Below are 22,870 nucleotides of genomic sequence, written 5' to 3'. Positions count from 1 at the left end.
TAAAATATACTGCCCATCTATCTATATATCTATGCCAAGATCCCTTCACTAACCTACAGAGCTGCCTCTCATCTTCTGGTTATAAATTGAATTTCTGCATGCCATGATTTCTTTTTGGTACACACCCATGACGGGTTTACAGAAATCTAAACCTATGATACGTCGGCCATTCTTCATTTCTTTGGACAACTTACTGGTAGACTTGGTTGCTGATCTAAAGCGTCCTTTTTCTGCATTAACTTATGTTATGTTACACTGAACTTATAAATGGAATAAAGGAATCAATCAGGGCAGCAGTATGGGGCTATCATCATTGCATTGCTTTGAATGTGCAAATTATGTCTCTGCCATCTTTTTCCTGATTACTACTAGGAAAATCACTGACCTGGAACAAATATAAAGCCACACCATCCGGAACAAGCAACTCCCTGCATACCGGTTTTGGGCCAGTGGCTCAACACACAAAAGCAAGGATGGGGATGGCACTGTCAGAAATAAAAAGAATTCCCTTTAAATGGCATTTATGGAACAGATTATTTATTTCTATACAGGTCACAGTAATGGTGTGTAAGCCCCACTCGTATGGGACTGAGATTTCTATTTTTATTATAATTGTAGTAGATCTGAAATCCTGTGCTGTGTTAGGTTCATCTGTCCTGCTCTGTGGTTAAAGCTGTTGCTGACAGGTAGAGGAGCACAGCCCTGCGTCCCACATAAGCTGAATGGGCTGGTCTACTGCAGCCGTACGATGGCGTTTTTCTGGAGCACAGAAGGGGATGTATGAAAAGCAAATGTGCAAACCGAGCTTTAACCCCACTGGGTGCTAACTTCCATTTTCTAACCTGTACTGGGGACATGAAACACCAATGCTGCTTGACTGCTGGCTGCACGTTTCTTACATCTCCCATGTATGCCATACATTTTTCTTTACCATAATATATATTAATATTATATTCTTGCACAATTATAAGGTGATTGGTTTGCAATCAGTGTTGAATCCCATGTACACTAAATGATCACCAATATTTCTCTTACAGGTTGCACATTCATTTTATCTTCCAGTTTGGCCGCTGATGATCACCGCTGCACCTAGACTGTTGCAGATGTCATTCGGTTCATCGAGTTGTTGCCAATTCTGCTGAATCCTATTAAGAACTGACTCATGAATGGCCTGACTTTTGCTATGCCTAAATCAACCAATCAGCTTCTAAATTTCATTCTTCCACCCTGCTCTGGAAGATGAAAGGGATCGTCTGATTGGCTGCTGTTGGCAGCATAGGCTGTCAGAGACAATGATTCCAACATAAACTTTTATAATTTAGCCTCCAGCTTCAACGTCTGTCACTCAGCTCACGGCCTCCATCATGTAGTATTTAGTGGTTCTCTTTCATTTCTTTGCTACTACAACCCGATCACAAAATCAATGCAGATCCTATAGACTGCTGACACATCACCTCCAACCTGCACAATAATGTTCATGACACCAATTCAAGACACAATTGTGCTATTTAAATAAACCAAATAATGCTGTGTGTAAAGCCAGGAATTTCTAGCAACCGGTGAACAAATATGGCTCCAAAGAACTAAAATCTGATTGGACACTGTGCACCACTATAGAATGCTGAGCCGTTAGCTGCAACCCACAGACTGCAAGCTTCTCAGGCCACAGCTTGATACCGCATAGAGATAAGCTTGCTATGTTGTAACCTGCCATGGCAGGAGAGGCGGCAGCTCATAGAGCCCCCAGGCACTGTACACACAGCCCTGAGAGAGTGTCTGCAGCAGACCTCATACACAGCCATCCCCACCAAAACAGCCAAAGGGCGACTATCACCGGACGTCACCATCCTAAATATTGGAGACCAAAATAACCTCACACACTTAAACTGGGAATATGGAAAAACAATTAGATATCAACCAAAGTAGATTAGCAATAGATATACATGAGCACATTGGAAATAAAAAAATAAAAATGCAAATATATATATTAATACGTGTATATCCAGTAATGACAATAATTTTCTATCATACAGGTATGTATGTAGGTATATATGGCACAGGCAGTGCATACACCAATGACTGTATGGATATATATAGTGCATGTATGGTAGGAACATTGCCTGTACACCTAAACCATAAGAAGAATGTACCATAACACATGTACATTAGCCCTCTTGCATTCCCATAATTCAGCAGACACGAGGGGGGTATTGGTACAAAATAGCTGAATGCAGCACTACTGGCCATATTTATTAATGGAGCCGTGCACTGCAGTGCTATATATAGAGCCATACATCTTTTATATAGGAGCTCTCCCAAAAACACACACATACAGAACTGTCTGCTCCAGCTGACCATTCCACTGCTGTATTTCTGTGTGATATCTCTGCACAAACCATTCTATTTTGTAGATGTGTCTGTATACCCGGGGCTCATACCCTGCTGTACTGTACAAGACCTGGCAGAGCGCCTCTGCACAGCACATATACAGGTGGTGTGTGTACAGAGAGCGGGCACACCAACATATATACCATAGGGGAGAGATAGATAGATAGATGCTACTTCTGTACATCCACAAATTTAGATACATAATATACTCCAATATTTGGGCAATATTGGGGAATCCTCATATATCTATAGGGCACGTCTGTACAACACAGAGCTGGTCAGATACATATATTTAGTATATATATATATATATATATATATAGCTATAGATATATATATATATAGATATAGATATTATACACACATAACAGCCAACCCATAGCAGCCAATCAGAACGCCTATCAGCAGTTTAGTAAAGTCAGGCCAGTGGTAAGCTGAGTGCTGAATGGTTGCTATGAGTTATTACACCTATACCTATGTCACACATTGTTTCCATATTTGAATAGGGAATGGACCCATTTCTATCATGTGCCAGTGTTAGGTCCCATTGGGCACTTGGCCCATTAAAACCCCCCATCCCAAAGTCCCCCTTTACCCCAGCATTAGAAAGGATATGGCCATTCGGTGATTTTTTTGGCGTATTTCCTCACCACGTTGTCTTCGCTGAAGAGGAAGAGGGAACGGTTGACCGTAAAGCAGTTCTGCCGCACCGGGATGGGGTTGTACAGCGCCATGGTGCGGGCCCTCTGTGCCATTGACTGTTTGTAGATCCGCTGGGCCCCCGGGGGCCCACCTTGTCGACTTCCACGGCCAGCGCCTCCCCCGCCGCGGGCCGGCACCTCGTCCCCGAAGCGAGCCCCCATGGTGAAGGGGACAGAGTCCGCGGACTACCGGAATTCGAGGAGCAAGGAAAAGATGTAGGAAAAGCAGAGGAATAGACGATGCAAAGCATCACATCTCATCCAGACAGGCAGCGTCCCAGATCAGGCAGCACTGACTCCTCAAGTATCTCCTCAGACAGGTACTCATAGAAATAAAAAAAAAAAAAAAAAAGATAGACAGCTAAAATAGACCGAGAGGGGCTTGACTCAAGAGTTGTACATCGAGCAGAAAAAACGTACACCCCTTAACATGTCCAGCGATCTGTGGCTATATACATACGGAAATTTAAACAGGCTCTTCATGCAAGCAAGTCCAAATCGCAGGCAAAAAAATAGAGATATGTGTATAAAAAAAATTACAGGTGAAAAATGGAGAAACCGGTCATTCCCTTGCCACCGTCTGTAAAAATAAAAAATAAAAAAAACAAAAATTTAAAAATAAAAAAAAAACTTAAAAAAAAAGGTACGAGGGGGCTCTTGCGGTGCGGACGCTCTCCCTCTGAGCGCTCTGTCGTTTCCAGAGCTGCCGTTTTCAAAGCTGCATCTTTCAAGATCCTGCAATCCGTCCAGGGTGGTGGGAGGAGGAGAGGGTGGGTGAGAGAGGAAGGAAAGGTGGGGGACTACGAGCGAGAGGAGGGGGATAAGGCAGGATTCAGAGTATGGGGGAGTCTTGGAGAACCTCACGATTTCACCACAATGACATATGGAGATGGAAAAGAATTCACGCCGGGTACTTGACTAGGGAAGCCATGAAATGAGGGCGTGTTGGCGAAAGGCTGCTGGGCTTGGTATGGTCAATGGTTTCTAGATGCCACCTCACTGTACCCATGCCTTAAAAAAAAAAAAAAAAATGGGGGGGTTCCAATGAGTGTCCAGTCTGGGATGGTGGAAGCTGAGTATCAATCCTTTACAGCAGCAGAGAGAGCAATACAAGAGGGGAGGGGAAGAGCAAAGAGAGAGAGACCGAGGAAGAAGGTGGGGAGAGAGATGCTGCAGTCCTCTACTCCCCCCCACCACCAACACCACCACCACTCCTCCAGATCTTTGCGATGCTAAAAGGTCTGCTGCCTAGAATGGATCTCCTGAACACTTAGGTGAAAATGACATCCGCTCCAGCTGATGCAAAATGAATAACTAGACAGCCAGGATAATAAAGGCTGACAGCAGAGACTGCTGGAAAGACAGACAAACAGACAGCTCTAGAAGCTATGGAGGAGGAAAAGGTGCAGGTGTAATATGCAGAAGCTGGCCAATTTCTCCTAGCTAGCTGCTGAGCCTGAACTACACATGATAGCCTCAGGCCAATCACTGCAGCAGCTGGCCTGCCAAACCCACAGGAGTTTCGATGGATGGAGGGGGGAAGAGGATGAGGAAGTGGATGGGAATGGGGCTTGGAAAGGTGGAGGCTTACTAGGGAGGGGAAGGGGTACAAGACGGCAGGGGGGTTAGGAATGGTCAGGGTACAGGCGGTAGGTTGGGTATGAGCAGATAGGGTAGGAAGGATCAGAGCAGAGGGGGTGAGAAGAGGAGAAGAGGTAGGGGAGGAGTACAGGGAGAAGGTAGAAGAGTAGAGGTGGTAAGTAGGGTAAGAGCAGAGGGAATTGGTGGAGGAGGATTACAGTGGGTTGGTAGGGCAAGACTAGAGGGAGACAGAAGAAGAGTACATGGGTAGGTAGGGTATATGAAGATGGGGAATTTTGAGGATGAGTAGAATTAGAATAGGTAGGTAGAAGAAGAGAAGAAGGGGTAGGTAGGATAAACGTAGATGGAGAAGGTTGTGGAAAAGTAGAAGGGGTAGGTAGAAGAAGAGTAGGGGCGGTAAGTAGGGTAAGAGCGGAGGAAATTGGTAGAGGAGGATTACAGTGGGTTGGTAGGGCAAGAGTAGAGGGGGACAGAAGAAGAGTAGATGGGTAGGTAGGGTAATTGTAGATGCAGAAGGTTGAAGAAGAGTAGAGAGGGGAAGGTAGAAAAAGAGATGAAGGGGTAGGTAGGGTAAACGTAGATGAGGAATGTTCAGGAAAAGTAGAAGGGGTAGGTAGAAGAAGAGAAGTCAGGGTAGGTAGAGTAAGAGCAGAGGGAATTGGCAGTTGAGGAGTACAGATTGTTGGTAGGGTAAGAGTAGAGGGAGAAGACAAAAGAAGAGATGAAGGGGTAGGTAGGGTAAACGTAGATGAGGTAGGTTGAGGAAAAGTAGAAGGGGTAGGTAGAAGAAGAGGTGAAGGGAAGGGTGAGGTAAATGTAGATGGGGAAGGTTGTGAAAGAGTAGAAGGGGTAGGTAGAAAAAGGGGTAGGTAGGGTAAGAGCAGAGGGAATTGGTAGTTGAGGAGTACAGATGGTTGGTAGGGTAAGAGTAGAGGGAGAAGACAGAAGAAGAGTAGGTAGGTAGGGTAAACATAGATGGGGAAGCATGTAGAAGAGTAGAAATGGTAGGTAGAAGAAGAGATGAAGGGGTAGGAAGGGTAAGAAGAGGAAGGAAGGTAAAAGAAGAGTAGAAGAGATAGTTTGGGTAAAGGTAGAGGGGATAGGTAGGTAGAGGAATGGTAGATGGAGTATTTAGGATATATGTTAAGGAAGAAGAGGGGTAGTTAGGGTAAAGGTAAAGGGGGTAGGTAAAAGATAAGTAGAGAGGGTGGTTAGAATAAATGCAGAAGGTCAGTAGAAGAACAGTAGAGGAGGTAAGTAGGGTAACTGTGGAGGTAACAGCATAAGAAGAGTACAGGGGTAGGTAAAGTAACAGTATAGGAAGTAGGTAGAAGAACAGCAGAGGAGGTAGGTAGGGTAAGACTGGAGGGGGAAAGGATAGGTAGTGTGAGAAACAGGAAGTAGGGTAAGAGTAGATGGGCTAGGTAGGAGAAGAGTATGGGGGAGTTCCTAGAAGAAGAGCAGAGAGGGGGAGATGGGATAAGAATAGAAGGGGCAGAATAGCAGTAAAGGGAGGAGAGTATTGGTGGGTAGGGCTGGATGTACAGCACGAAGGCTCAATGTGTCAGCGGCAGAGGGCGCTGGTGAGTGAAGGGGGGGTAGAGTGGCAGCAGTAGGTGTAGCGATGTGTCACAGTCAGGAGCTGTCCATGGTGCTGAATCCTCGCCATGCTAACAGCACAGAGCCAGCCCCATGTCTCACCCCGAGCCTCATCACCATCAGCAGCCACACACTGGGCACTAACCTGGAGCTTATTATCAGCCATCATTCTCCATAGGCATTGATGCATGCTGAGAGGCTGATGCCAGGTGATGCAGTGCCATGGCACTATTGTTCATAATAAATAATAATCCGATGTATGTGTGGTGCCTCTCCTGCAGCAGTGTGCAGAGCTGTCCCTGCATTATCCCTGCAGTGTCTCAGCTCTGTCCCCATCACATTCACTGATCTGCAATGGTCTGCTACATTGCCATTCCCTACAGGTTGTGATCGAGTCTGTCCAACGATTGGGACTCCCAGATCGCTATTTCAGCACTGTGATTGCAGCTCTGCTGCCTGGACAGGAGCTGTCCCCCCAACACTGCTAGATAGAAGCTTCTACTACACCATCTGCCTGTATTGTGATCAGGATACTCAACCCTGCTCTGATCATCCATTGTGGCAGCAATGTAGGTGAGGGGTGCAAGTGCTGTTTGTACAGCTGGTGTCAGTGCACACAGGGGAATAAAAAGAGCCATTTCCAAAAATATTGAATGAGATTCATGGATGGGGGAACAGAATGAAAAGGTCATGGAGAATATCAAGGTGAAGACACCCTCCTCCACCTCCAACTCATTCTCTATTTCCACCTCCCTATTCCTCATTACCACCACCATCCCATAGTCCATCACTGCCCTACTCTCCATTTCACATCACCAACACCACGGTCACCCCATTTCTATTAGCACTTAATTCCTCATCACCACCCCATACCTCGTCACCCATCAACCTATTTTCCATCACCACCACAATCCTTTTTCCCAGTACCACCACTACCCCATCACTGCCTCCACCCAATTGCTAATCACCACCACCATACCATTTCCCATTACCGTCCCATACCCCATAACCAATGCCACCCCATTCCTCATCACCACCCCTTACCACATTCCTCATCACCACCCCTTACCACATTCCTCATCACCACCCCATACCTCGTCACCCACCAACCTATTTTCCATCCCCACCACCATCCTTTTTTCCATTACCACCACTACCCCATTACTATCTCCACCCTATTCCTAATCACCACCACCATACCATTTCCCATTACTGTCCCATACCCCATAACCAATGCCACCCCATTCCTCATCACCACCCCTTACCACATTCCTCATCAACACCCCTTACCTCATTTCTCCTCACCACCCCTTACCACATTCCTGGTCATCACCCCTTACCACATTCCTCATCACCACCAACCTATTTCCCATCACTACCCCATTTTCCATCACCACCACCATCCTTTCTTCCCCTCACTACTTGCCATTTACCACTGCCATCGCATTCCCCATCACCACCCCATACCCCATTTTTCCGAACCTATTTCCCACCACTTCCCCTTTTCCATTATCACCACCATCCTTTTTCCTATTACCACCACCAACCCATCACTACCTTCACCTCATTCCTTATCACCACCAGCATACCATTTCCTATTACTGTCCCATACCTCATCACCACTGCCATCACCACCCCTTACCACGTTCCTCGTCACCACCAAGCTATTTCCCATCACTACCCCATTTTCCATCACCATCACCATCCTTTTTCTAATTACCATCACTACCTCCACTTAATTGCTAATCACCACCACCATACTATTTCCCATTACAACCCCATTTCCCATCACCACCCCCATCCTTTCTTCCCATTACCATCGCTACCTCCACCCTATTCCTAATCACCACCACTATAACACTCCTAATATCATCCCATATTCCATTACTACTGTCATCCCAATCCCCATCAATACACCTTACTACATATCTCGTCACCACCAATCTATTTCCCCACTACTACCCTATTTCCCATAACCACTACCATTCTTTTATCCCATCATTACTTTCACCCCATTGCCAATCACCACTGCAATCCCATTCCCCATCACCACCCCAAACCCCATTCATTGTCACCACTAACCTATTTCCCACCACCACCCGTGTCTTCTGTGTCAATCCTATTCCCATCACCACTACCCAATTCCCCATTACCAACCCATACCCCATAATTACTGCCACCCTATTTCATATCACCATATTTCATATCACCACCCCACACCCCATTTCTCGTTCCCACCATTACCTCATTTCCCATCACAACTATCATCCTTTTTCTATCACACCCGCTACCCCACCACTACCTCCACCCCATTCCTACTCACCATCACCACACCATTTCCCATTACCACCCCATCACCACTCCCACCCCATACCCCATCACTGGCTCATACCACATTCCTTATCACCGCCAACCATTTCCCATCACTAACCCATTTGCCATCACCACCACTACCCCATTAATACCTCCACCCCATTGCCAATCACCGCCATGACCATACTATTTCCCAATACTACCCCATCACCACTGCTACCCAATTCCCCATCACCACCTCATACCACATTTCCCATTACCACCCTATTCCTTATCACTACCACTGCTCCATTCACCACCATCAACTCATTCCCCATCACCACCCTGTTCCTTATAGCCAACACCACCCCTTCACCACTGCTCCAAGGTGTTAGTACCCCCCCCCCTCCCCCAATAGGGAACACCTGTACTGCACAAACATTCAGGTTGTGGTTGCTAACCCCTCTTCCTGAAAATGCTAGCCACCTGGCTGACATAATCAATGGTTTCAGTAGCTTGTGAGTCACTAAGCAGGAACACTTATGCAGATCAGTAGCTCTGACGTCACTGTGGCTTTCCTGACCTGCATGTTTGTTCCAAGTCAATGACTCAGAAAGTACAGAAGCCAAAGACAATTGTCATTTTCTGATTCAAAATGACCACAGAAATCTAAGTGGATCAGAAAGTGTACCGACTCCAAAGCTTACTGGCTGTGGTGAGACTGCTCCTTGCAGGGGTCACCCCCACCTAGGGTCTCTAAGAGAACTCAAACAAAAGATCGGAGAGCAGCTGAACAATTGGTGAATGAGCCCAACTATCAATTTATTATCTTATTAAAATACATAAATCCTACAGTTTTTTTGGGTCAAACATCTTCCCTTTCACTGCGGGATAACACAGGGGTTAAAAATGCAAGCACCATTGGATGCTCTGGTGTGAGGGCATCTCCAAGTACCCCAACATTTAGAACAATGTTGTTACTACAGTTATGGTTTAATTAGCCTCTGGGGTTTTGGTTGCCATCACATTCAAGGACACAATCTGTCAATATGGCAGCCTATCACTGAACTACCAATAATGAAATAAGTGCAAGAAGTGGGATGGGTGGCCCAGTGCTCAACTTTGGTGAATTTTGGATAAGGCACTGGGGATTTTGGGGCTCTCGGGTGCTGGTATTGACAACAATAGTCTTCGGCTGTACAAAGTGTGTCGGCACCAATAGTCACAAATGGCTTGAGGACAACCAAGTGCACAATTTCGAAACAGTTGTCACGCTATACCAGGAAGTGTCAAAACAGATCAACCTCTGCAAATATTAAGAAGAGCAAAAATTCACATAAGCAAGGAAAAGAGAAGAAAAGCGGCAGCATTTCCACATGTGGATGACCAGAAAAGTAGGCATAGATTTTTTATAGTCCCCAGTGGGGGGATTCACCCCTCCGTCTACTGAGAAGGGGCATGATGGGAGATCCAATATTCACCAGAACAAGCGGTATGAGAGAAATCTTCCAATGGAGACACTAGTATAAAATGTCTATATCTCACTTTTTGGAAGGAAATCTCCCCAATGGGACTCATAATGACAGTGATCTGAACCCAAAGCTAAACTTTAGGTACACATTTAATAAAATTCATGTAAATAAATAAATCGGTGTGGTAAATGGTCATTGGATCAATTGTCTATGCAGCTTGGGATGCCAAACTCAACTTAAGGTTCAGTGGGGTCCATGAATGTGGGAAATAAAGGGGGATGTTAGAAAGCTTACAGTGTGCATTGATATTAAGTTTTTATTTGCAGAAATTAATCACATCCCATCATAAATCACAAATGTGCTTCATCCTTGGCAAAGATCACCTGGTCTATACCTACCTGGAGCATTGTGTGTATTTCATGCCATTCTAGGCTGCAGCAAATCTCTTGTTTCCGGTCAGAGTCTGGTTGAGTCAGATCTAGGTAATTCAGCAATAGTGGGAACGAGTGGGGTGATTTCAGCAAAAATTGATTTCAGCAGTGAAATGACGGATTGCCCCTTCAGCAGAAAACCGAAGCAGAAACTCTCTATTTCCCTCACTAAGTTGATTAGGTGAAAATAGCTTCAAAATAATCTATTTCTTTGTCATAGTTTGTATTTAGCACCTTTTTCTCTATTTTATTTCTAGAAAAAAAGGTAAAATAATGAGGCTCATGAGGGACCCTTTTTAATGACTAAGGGGTCTTTTTTTATTAATGCTTTCATCCATGATTCACCCAACCTTTAACCTAAATTCACATATTGAAATAATTAAAAGATTATTTTCACAATTTCTAAATGAATCCAAGGTAAAATTTTGTTAAATGTTGGCTAAAAGTTTATTTAAAACATTTATAAATAGGCTCAAGTACATTTTAAATTAGGTAGCACCAATCCCCCCCTCCCCCCCTGCACTGACCTAAGCTAACCCTCCCAACTCCTCCACAATTCAATACTCACTGTGACCATCCTATAAAAGTGAGCACGGCTTTACCAATTGGTGGGCCTGGTCCCTGGATCTCAGTCAGTACTAGGTACTGTAGGTAAGTGTAGTAGTTAGGGGTTCATCATTCCTTTCTCAAACGTTTTCCCCTGAGGAACTCCAACCCCTGAAGATACCCCGCCCCCCATGGTGGTAGCTAGAATACCACCTTTATAGACACCTAAAATCATCATTAATGTCATGAAGCTGGCTCTATCAAGTGGTGTTGGTCCCAGAACTATGCAGGCATCATCATATTAGAGGTCAATAACTCACATTTCGGGGAACCCCCAGCAACCTCTGGAGGAACCTTCTTGACTTTGCTATAGACTCCAATGAATTTTGCCAAAACTGTGAATCTTAACCAAAATCTCCAAATTTTCAACAACATTTTGGGTAAATTAATTCCTGCTGGTCTCGGGATTCAGTGTACTGCTGTGCTGCTCACTGTTCTCCTTGCTGGAGGCTCCGACATGAGGAAGAAATGCCCTGCCTCTACCAAGATGGCTGCCTTCATACAAAGTCGCATTGCAGAACAGGGAATGAAAAGTCAGTAATGGGGACAAGTGACCATACTCATACTGGCAACTAATCCCTTTTCCTGAAGCTCATTACTGCTACATCAGAATAAAAGGTGTGCAATGTCTTATAGTTGGTTTTATTTAGAAAGCAGCCACAGTCTGAGTAGAAAAGTCCATCCCCTACCAGCATGTTGCAGAAAGGGACCCTTGCTATATGTGTAGCAGTGACATGGCCCCTGAGGAGTCAAAGCTACCGCTCTCCCAATCGTCATATACGGCCTGTGCTTCTTTAATTGTCAAAGCAAATGGACATGCTGCTATATCTGATACTACCAGCAGGTGGCAGGCTTTTGAACCACCCATTGACTTATGATAATGGTGGAATGTGCAGGCAGCAGGATTTGCTGCAAAGTTCATGCACAGGAAGACTAATTTTCAGAAATTTCTTACATAAGAGCTGATGGGAGGAGGAGACGCTGGTGGTCACTGGCCCACCCTCCTCTTTCAATAGGAATATACTCTAAGCTAGCCAGGGGGAGGTCCATGGACTCCCACATACCAGCCCTATGCAGCTTAACATATCTGTCCTGCGTCCTTTGGTGTCTATGGATAGCAAATGTGTGAAAAGCTTCTAAAGGATGCTACAATCCCCTTATTCTGTATTAGCGATGCATTAAAATTGTCAAAGCTGCAAAACTAGTAGTAAGGCCGGAGGGGTTAGAGGATGGCCGCTTCCACCATAAGCTTCTCAGCAAGCTTCAGGTGTCTCTGTGCGTCCTCAGGAAAGGAAGGGTTAATGGTTTCCCAGCAGGCCGTGGTGCTGAGACTGGAGACAGGCACTTAGCTCACTCCAGCTAGATTCAGCACTTTGAGACTACAGGGGATGGGAAAGTAGCTGACCAGCAGAGGCAGGAAAGTCTGCGGAGAAGGTGGAGAGGTTTAACCCTTGGCGCAGACGCACGGACGCACGCCTTTCCAATCCCCAGGCCTTGCCCACGGCTATAGATCCATTCTATAGAGCCAACGTGCACCATCAGCACTCTACCAGCCGGGATAATGAGCAGTACATGTCAATAACGCCGACTGTCAATCACACCTAGATCGAAGGTTTCATTAGCAGCGAAGGCCTCCCATTGGCCGATGAAGATCTGTGTGCCGAGCAGCGTCATGAGTCACCATAAAACAAGAGCCGCTTAGCCAGAGCAAGCAGAAATGTTTAGGTTGCACTAAATTAAATCGCCATCAATGGGGGACCGTGGGGACCGGGGGGTGTCACTCCAATGGCCATAACCTCCAAAATTGCAAACGTCACTTTAAAATCTAAAACTTCTCGTAATAAAATCCTGCCATGAAGGTCTGTGTTTAGGCATTTCCTGGTATAGGGTGACGACTGTCTCTCCTGCATTGCCACCTTGACACAAAGGAGGTAATTTATAAAAGGGCAGAAAAGCACCATTTTTGGTATTATATGGCGTCACGTTTCCAGATCACCCCCATTCATAAAAGTCATGGTAATCAGCTGACATGATCACCATTTTCCCAGTTACATTCAACAGTCTTAAATCTGCAGTTTTTGGTATTGTTATTATTATTATATCCTGCCATTTGGATTCTTGCTCAGGCACTTACTGGTATTGGGTGACAACGCTCTCTTCCTGTCTCCTAATTGTGTTCCTCATTTGTCACATGGGCTTCCGATGGTGACCACAACTGGCTGTTCTCCATTTTCTTCCAATAAAGACCACAAATTACACAGCCATGGTCCGCTTCTGTCACCCAGCCCTGAGCAGTACCAGGCAGCCATCCCTGGAGTGCATGAAAGCGGCTGCTACGAGGGTGCAAGAGTTCGGCATTACTGAAAAGAAGCAAGACGGTAAAACACATATTTTATTTTATAGTTAGGAATTTTATAGTTAGGATTTAGATTTGCATTAAAATCACCGGATCAGTCTATATAATCTGCAGAAAAAAGGACAGCAATGACACCCCCTCTATATCTCTCATCATAGGGAGCTGTAAGGACTGAAGTGGGGGGTGGTGATGGGGGGACAGCAGCAGATGTGCACAGCCATCCATATCTGTCCTTTGCTATGTTGGGAATAAATGACCTGGAACAGCGAAACCATTGGTCCCAATAATTCACCATCTGCATGCTAGTACCAGCGACAACAGAAAACAAGGATGAGGATGACAGCTCTGGAACAAGGCAGCCATGGCACCTCCAATATTTGTATCCTGACAGCTTCACTTTAAACATGAAAGTTTCTTTCTCTGTATTCAGCATTCACTCTCCATTCTAATGTGATATCTGCATCCTTTAAGGGTTATAATAGGAAAATGGAGGCCGCCATTGTTGGCTTCTTTCTGATAGGGCCAGCTGTCTGTCTGTCATACCGATCCTGAAGCCAGCGGACACACATTTGTCCCATCTTTGTATCTCTGAAGCTGGCCTAGGAAGACACGCGATACAAATGTGTGGTTTTCCCATGTATTATTTAATAAAGAGGACGCTAATGAAATACTTCAGAGGGTGAATCTGACCATTTCTTCAGCCATTTACTGGCTATGAGACTGAATCATTCACTTACCCCTTGTGTCTGTTATATTAGAGGGAATCTGTAACTAAACACAACACCTGGGGAGAAGCTTCAGATGGAAAATTGAGTCCTCTGACTCCTTAAAATGAAATCACTGCCATTTACTTTGTGTCTTTTATCTGAAGCTTCTCTGTAAAGAGACCCGGCTGTAAGGTTAAAAGTTTTAAACCAGCAGCACACAAGGTGGCACCCATGCCCAGGGCCCGAATGTATTGTCACTTGACTTGCAGGTCAGCAACATGGCATAAAGCGCTGGTGCAATAAAACGCATGGGCATTGGGTGCCATTTAGAATGAATTGAACCACAATGCACCAAACAAAGTAGCGGTCTAAAGTGGCCTTTAAAGTAGACCTTTATGCAAAGTAACAGGTTCTCTTTACTGTATGGAACATAGCGTATGTGTACTTACCTTATACTCGCTCCCCTTGAATTTCAATTTGCTGACTGGTCTAAGAATCAGGATCAGTTTTATAGAAAAGGGGGCCCTGAGTAAATGTAAAGTTAGGGTCCCCCATTGCACACATTCCTGCACCCTTTGCCATTGTCAGTTGTTCCCTGGAGAAGGAAAGAGCCTTTGGCCATTGCCCTCTTTGCCCCCTTTCCCTAATGCTGTCTCTGATGAGAACTTGGCGTAGTGTACATTTCTAAAACTGCACAGGGACGTCTCACATTCCTCCTGCCAGTATGTGACAGCACTTGGACCAGGTAAATGGCCACTTTTGCAATGGGCACTGGCTAGCTTGGTGCTAGGGAAGTGGAAAAGTTCTCATTTGCCAGGCCGTATTTTTTTTGCCCTGGGTGGACTGCAAATCAAAGTAAGTGAATTGAAGTACCTGTACTGCATACCCCTGTATACTATATACACCCCATACATAATGGTGTTAGGGGCAAAGCACAGGTTCACTTTACATAGATCACACAGAGTATAAGTACCCCCAGACCTTGGATGATCATTGCCCAGTGGTGGAGATTGTTAGCAGGAAACTTTCTTACATGGCATATTACTAGAGATGAGTGAGGTTGCCCGAAGGGGGCTCCTTAATAAAGGCAACACCATAAACTGCCTCTTGCATTCTTTTTGATGCCATGCAGGGATGAGGCTCTACACATGGGGAAGGAATGCATGGTGCCTTGTATGGCACAGAAAGGTGTAGGCACACAATGGCTGCCCCCTTACTTTTTCCAGCCGCCCAGGCTTCAGGCCAGAATAGGGTTCTTGGAATTTTAAGGACACCCACACCATGTTTGGAAGAGGCTCTACACATGGGGAAGGAATGCATGGTGCCTTGTATGGCACAGAAAGGTGTAGGCACACAATGGCTGCCCCCTTACTTTTTCCAGCCGCCCAGGCTTCAGGCCAGAATAGGGTTCTTGGAATTTTAAGGACACCCACACCATGTTTTCCTTTTTGCAATGAATACAAAAAACACAACTTTAAGGCATCCTACAGATTTTATGATTTGTGTATTTACATTATTTTTTCACATTATCATGATTTTGTATAGCCCAAGCATTTATATGACACCACTTCCCAGAGGAGCTCACAATCTACCATAGTCTAAGCCCAATTATGAGAGGGAGCTAATGCACCTAGCAGTATGTTGGGATGTGGGAGGAAACAGGAGCACAAAAATGGCAAAAACTAATGTAAGAGTAGCATTTAGAGGAATCCATAGACTTCAGATAGTACAGAGCCACATTTGTGTGCATGGAAAAGATCTCTCCTGTCCTATGTGATGTACTACAGAATCCTCAGTGCCTAGGCAAATGGATTTATAGCTCCAGGAGAGACAGGTGAGATGCCCCCTAGTGGCCATGTTAATGTATCACTGTGTCTGTAAGCTAAAAACATAAAACAATAATTAAATAAAACCATAAGCCCTAAATAAATTAGTAGAACATTGCAATGAAAAATGGGGAAATTGTAATAATTTATGATTCACTGATTATGATCTGTACAGTTCATAAATTAATACATTATCTATTAGAATTAGAGCAAAGGCTGAAAAATTCAGTGATCAATAGAATTACAGCCACTGACAATGCACAAACCCATCCCTGAAGGCTTATTTTGTGTCTAACCGCAAGTTCTTCTGTTTATTACACATTGTCTGCATCTTCATAGAAAAAATGCCCATGCATTGAAATGTATTTGGACAAAATTCTGATGTGTTGTCTTAAATTTTCTAGGTTTGTACTTTTAATTTATCCCAGCGGAGGCTGAAAATGCTGAAATGTTGCATCTGCTCACATTGCATTGCTTGGTGGGAGTGGAGCCTGTAGAATATAATGTGTATTGTGCATTTGGATGGAAGTTGGATGGTAGTGAAGACGGACGAATTGTTTCCCGGATCTAGACGGCGTGTAAGTCACTAATCTAGAGATGGGTCAGGTAAAGTGGACCTGGTGATAAGGTTATAAGTCTGCATGGACCAGGCCAGTGTTAACATTGCTCCTTATACACTCTGTATCTACATTGGGTTACACTGTGAACACAACACAGGGTACCACAGTGTCTATGCATGTGATACCAATAGTATGGATGCACACAAGTGCACACTTTTAGTTTTAGTAATAAATCCCCAAACCTGTGCTGCCTTATTTGGCTTGTCATTAAGGTGTCATTTCTGCTGCTTTCCTTTCTCTTGGCACCCACACATTTCATACCGTGGAACCTAATAACACCTAGGCACAAGGTATCCTGTCTGGCAGGCATTAGGGTGTCATCCAGTGTTAATGTCACCCCATTTGAGCAATGGGCAGAGCACCTGCACTTTATTATGGTGCTTGTGTTGTGGTGCACTGGCATCCTATTAAAACGGAATGCACTAATGTAACAAATTGGCACAACATGCATTCTTCAATACACCACAACAGGGCTTTAAAGCTGGAATCTTTTTTGGGCAAGGTACTCATCACCTCCTGTATTGTGGTTTGTACTGGATTCCTATCTAAGTGTATGGTGTCTATGATGGTATAGTATATCTCAGAAATGTGGACATGGAGAAGCTGTAGGCTGGAGCAGAGCTGGATCATCAATAAGGCAATCCTAGACAGGAGCCCAAGGCCCTGAAATGTCTATAGCATAAACTGATGGTGTCTAATGAGACTATAACAGTATAGATCAGCTTTTCCAACTGTTTTAACATAGCGGGAACCCCGACAATAATTACTATATCCACAGCTCACAGTATATTAGCTTGGTGATCAGTAGGAAGAATGCTTCTTACATTGCTGGCCATTGGGAAGAATGTCACACTTACAGATAGCCAAAAAGATAATTGGTGCCTGACCTGAGAGGCACAATATGCAATTTCAAGATTAAAAAACCCTAGCAACCTGTGAAAGAACCTTAGTGTTCCACAGAAACCTAGTTGAGAAGCACTGGGGTAAGAGGTCACCTTCTCAACCTTCCAGATGCCCAAAAGATCATTGGTGTGAGTGGTAACTGACCTGGTATGCACAAATTAATATTGCTCAAGGAACCTCTAACAACCTCTGGAGGAACCCTACACACAGATCTCTGTTTAAGAAACACTAATATAGACAATGCACATAGGAAAGCTTCTTCCATGCCTGCTGCAGTCCTTATCAATGTCAGTTACAAGGATAGGGGGGTCCAAGCTGCTTCCCCCAAATGTCTCAATGCATCTCTAGGCTAGGATACGGTACCTGATACCCAAGGCCTTATTACTCATTCCATTTCATTGGGCACTTTATTTGCCAGCATTGGAATTATTACCCATTTATCTCCATACACAAATAGGGATACCTGTTTCAGTGACAACTCTGAGAGCCCTGACTATTGCATCTCCCCAATAAGACACCAAAAAAAGTAATGTAAATGTAAAATTAAATGAAATGGTGTTCATAAAGTGTTTTCTGGAGTTCTACTCAAAGGCCAGGTATAGACGTTTCTAGAGAGGTGATATGGTCACTTGTGCTGTTAACACCATCAAGAGATACAAAAGAAATATTTGTTATCTCCACATATTCCAGCTCTGCCCAAGGTTTTCTGATGTAGCGGGTATTGTTCTCCTGGCAGATGGGCACACACATTAGCTGTTTGCCAGCTTGTGATCATGACACATCTCTTGATCAACTTTGTATTATCATTCTTTTTGCCCCCAGGGCAATCTGCTCACACCCATCACAGAAAGGAACAAGCTGTTTACACTGGGAAATTGGTGCCAACGGTCGGGTATACGGGAGGCGAAGCTTCTGAATGAGCAAACAATGGTGCTGACAGCAACAAGACCAATTTACTTCTTTCCTGTCTGCACAGTATGTGCCGTACGGGTCTTGGATCTGTATGTAAGCTTATATAATTATATCCATAAAGCCTGTTTTATTGTGGATGGATCTAAGTGTGGCTTTATTAGAATACCTGACCTACATAGGTTATGGTTGGTGTAACCACTGAGGGTGCAAGGGTAAGCTGATCCTGGGTACTGAATGGCCACCACTTGCCCTGGTTGGGACTCAGGCCCTGGATACATTAGTTTTGTGTCTGGGCATACCATGGAGGAGGAATCCAGACTGGCACTGGTAGTTTATAGCACAAATCTCCAACACTAAGAACCTTTATGTCCAGTGATTTTTTCCATATTTATCTAACCTAAAAAAAGCAATTATGCAGATTCTTTATTATTTGTCCTCCTTGACAGAATGTAAATATCACACAAATACATGGGAGCATTGAGATATTCCAGCAAACCTTGGTGCCATTCTCGGCATATCTTGGTGCCAGTGTAAATTACTTACCTCAGTGCCACATTTTGGCATATCTTGGTGTCAGTGTACCAAGTGTACGGATAGAAGAAAGAGAGAAAAGGGTTTTTTTTGGCAGACAAATTATTTTTATAGTTTTATATATATATATATAGTATATTTTTATGTTATCAATCAATACAGCAATGCATAAAAAAAACATCAAGTAATAAACATTAGGATCATTTTGATTCTAACAAAATGATCCTAATGTTTATTAATCATTTTGGTTGGTCATCCCAATGGTTATTTAATCATTTTGATTCTAACTTGTACTAACAAGTACATGCATCTGTTTTAGAATATGACATCACTAATGATGTACAATATTCATACAGTGAAATACATTGATTGTAGGATTATTGGTTGGTAGTCATAGAAAAATATTGTCGTCTCAACCCCAACGCATTTCGCCAAATGGCTTCCTAAAGGGACTCCCTAGAGACTTTAAGTTTTGGGTGATTTGGTTATTAGGATATACGCATAGTTTCAGATAAAGACAATGGTAAAATTATATCTTAGTTTGGTCTATGAGCTGTCAGGAGTGATTACGACCCCCAACAATCTTCCTATATACTTTAAACCTACAAGGATTCCCCCCTCCCCCTGTGGGAATATATGCTACAACAAGCACGAGAAACACCTAGATATAATTCATTCATTTCTGAGTGTGAATCACAGATTGCAAATTTCATGTTTGTGATAACGGCAATGTAATGAGATTATTCAATAGATTCTGCCATGTTGTAGGGGGTTGTGGTCCGTCCTGCTACGACATGCAGCTTATATAAAGGACTCCCATCGCTCACTGATCATATGTTCATTTAATAATTTTTTGCTATGTCTTCACCCCTTTTATTGTGAACTCCAATGTCTCTTCCTCTTTGTAGCAATAAATAATTGCCACTTCCTTCCAATTCTGCCACACAAAGGAGACTTCCCCATTTAGATTGAACATTGTCATGCTTCCTTGGTCCCTGAACTGAAACTTGATTGCCTTCCTCTGATACTTACATTTCAGGCCTGCTCGAATCCCATTTACATTGCACCAGGAATTTTCATCTCTGTGCCAGTCCTATTTATATATTCAATTGGGAGGCTTCTGCTAATTTTAAATCTAGATTGTCAATCATAAATACAAGCCTGTCTTCAGGAACAAACTTACTTGTTGTGCTGTCTTAGTGCCTCTCACTGATGTCCATACAGGAATTTGAGTAACCATTTGCACATCATTCTTCCATATGCTCACCATGTCATATCAGTGGTCACTGCAAAAACAACATTGTTATGGTGTCATATATATATATATATACATATATAATTATATAACAAGTTATTATTTAAAAAGTTAAGGGGCCACTTTACACCTACGGGCTTGTTTCTGCACGTGTAAAGGAGCATTCCATTGAAACAGCTAACTTACCTTAAGAGACCTAAATAATTCCTAACCAAAGGGAAAAAAACATACGTACAGAATTTTGGCCGATGCAACACACCACAACATAGCCATGTGTTGTGTGCCAAGGGTAGGCTTGATTATTTTTATTATATTATTATTATAGTATACAGTATGGTCTGGATATTGCAGCACCGGGTCCCAGGTTGGGATCTCAGCCAGGACACTATCTGCATGGAGTTTGCAGGTTCTCCCCGTGTTTGTGTGGGTTTTTCCAGGTACTCTGGTTTCCTCCCACATTCCAAAAACATGCAGTGAGGTTAATTGGCTTCCCCCCAAAATTGACCTTAGACTATAATAATGCCATTTGACTATGGTAGGGACATTAGATTGTGAGCTCCTTGGAGGGACAGCTAGTGACATGGCTATGGACATTGTACAGCACTGCGTAATATGTCAGCGCAATATAAATACTGCGTAATATTATAGTGCCAAAATTTTATGCAACACTTCAAAGTCTATTGTCATACCATTTTACAATTTATAATGTGGATTGGGGTGCCATTCAGAATGACAGTGTACAACAATGTATATAAAATGTGTTAATGTGAATATGAATCATCGATATTCCCTAGGGGCCCCAAGTAATTGGTTTACTCTATATAATAAAGTTCTTGCAGGTTCTTAATTTATTCGATTATTTTCCTTTACTTTAAAGCCTTCTTCACTCATTCTTCTCCTATTAAGTACCCCATCCCCTTGTGTCCTTAGCCATGATTTACCTGTCCCCTAAACTTTTTTGTTCCTTGGAAGTCCAAGGTAACCTCCGCAGATTTTCATATTGCAAGGAATATCTGTTAAGGAGATGATGAAAAATATAGAAGTGTGGTGGTGTTTAAATACTATGTTCTGTATTAAGCTTGTCCCCCTTTTTAAATAATTAGATGTTTTTGTAACCTTTTTGTCCAGCATAGACCATATTTATTTCAAGCACACTTAAATTCACATTGACTCACCCCTAAGTCTATACTCATCTATTAAACTTTAAATAATAGTTTCCAAGATTAGCTTTGAACTTTCCTTGGTGGAAGTCATGTTCTTGATCTCAGCTTCTTAGGATCTCTGTAAACTAAAAATAATTCCCTGCCCCATTACCTCATTCACAAGTATGCATGGTTCCTTATTGCCTATTTGTGAACCCCACTGCTTGGCCCATTCCAAGGACACCTCAGCCTAACCAAATGATATTTGCCATGATGAGGATTAGACCGGCCATTATTCTTTGTCGCAGAATTCATCTTCCACCTTTTACCAGCCCCTAGCCAGAGAAGAGACAACCTAGGACCACTGTGCCAACCCTGGAATATTCTCTGATAAATTCAGGTAGGTTTGTCACTGTGGGTGGGTGGTTTTCTATTTTTTATATTATTAGACAGGGAAGGGGTAATAAGTTAGGGTTTACCCTTTTCCTCTGTAGGAAAGCTGCACATCTTGGTGTTGGAAGCTCTGCAATAAAAACTGCCATTGCCAACTGCCTGATGTGACCAAGAGCTTTGCCCACATATTGTACACATTGCTGGGTCAGTGCTATGCAATGTGATTTCTGATGAGCCCCTGGTGATGCCAGCTCCAGACCTGGAGGGCCGATCCTGGCCCCTGAGGATGAAGTTGGACAGCCCTGCCCCATGGTGATTCATATAGGGTAGGGATCCATGTAGACATCAGAACTAAACCTGTTTGACCAAAGAATCAATCAAATTAGGAACGGCTGCTCTTTTATATCAATTGATGCCACTGGGAGCGGTGAGTGATTGATGAACACATAGCATCTCATCCAGTACAGGGGTGGAATTCTGATCAGTTTTTTACTATATTTTTACTGAAATCTGTTCAATATCGAATAATATAAATAGGTTAATTTTGGGTGAAGAACATCCCTGTTCCTGTATACTGCTGGAAGTTTTCCCCCCAAAAACAAACTAACACTACAAAAAATTGTAAGTCATTAGTGTGAAAGTCATTTATTTCCAAAGGAAATCAGGATGAGGACATGAAGAACTTCTCACGTGCTGCCAAACTTCACTCCAGTGCAGACAAACTGATGCCTGAAGCTTATTGTATGGGCCGATGTCAGTGGGTGTTGTTTTACTGCACGACACAGAAAAATCCCATTGACTTTCCTGAGCGAAACACATGGCAGGACAGGGACTATGACTGACCGGCTTTCCATGGACGCAGCACGACCCGCTCGGGCCTATTTAAACTGCAGGAAATCAGGTGGAACACAGCCCTTGTTTAAAATACCTGACAACATGAGCTGTGAAACTGTAAATTTGTGTTCTGTAGCTGGGCTGGAACCATTGTGAGTTGTGAGGCACACGGGGGTTTGACACACCAGGAAGTGTTGGAAACTTCAAATCAGAGATAGTAGGGGGGTATGAAGAGGGACAGTCCCTCCAAATCAGAGTCAGTTGGGAGGTATGAAGAGGGACAGTCCCTCCAAATCAGAG

General features: G+C 43.6%; 1 long non-coding RNA gene across 1 annotated transcript; it reads left to right on the top strand.

Moving 5' to 3' along the window:
- The first annotated feature begins 13,205 nt into the window (after window positions 1–13,205).
- LOC140324927 (uncharacterized) lies at window positions 13,206–18,461 on the top strand. Its single transcript, XR_011919592.1, has 3 exons — window positions 13,206–13,469; window positions 16,385–16,558; window positions 18,326–18,461. It is a non-coding gene; the product is annotated as an uncharacterized lncRNA (long non-coding RNA).
- The last annotated feature ends 4,409 nt before the right edge of the window (window positions 18,462–22,870 follow it).

The sequence above is a fragment of the Pyxicephalus adspersus genome, chromosome 2 (genome assembly GCF_032062135.1).
Source record: "Pyxicephalus adspersus chromosome 2, UCB_Pads_2.0, whole genome shotgun sequence".
NCBI classification, from domain to species: domain Eukaryota; kingdom Metazoa; phylum Chordata; class Amphibia; order Anura; family Pyxicephalidae; genus Pyxicephalus; species Pyxicephalus adspersus.
This window is presented reverse-complemented; position numbering and strand designations above follow the sequence as displayed.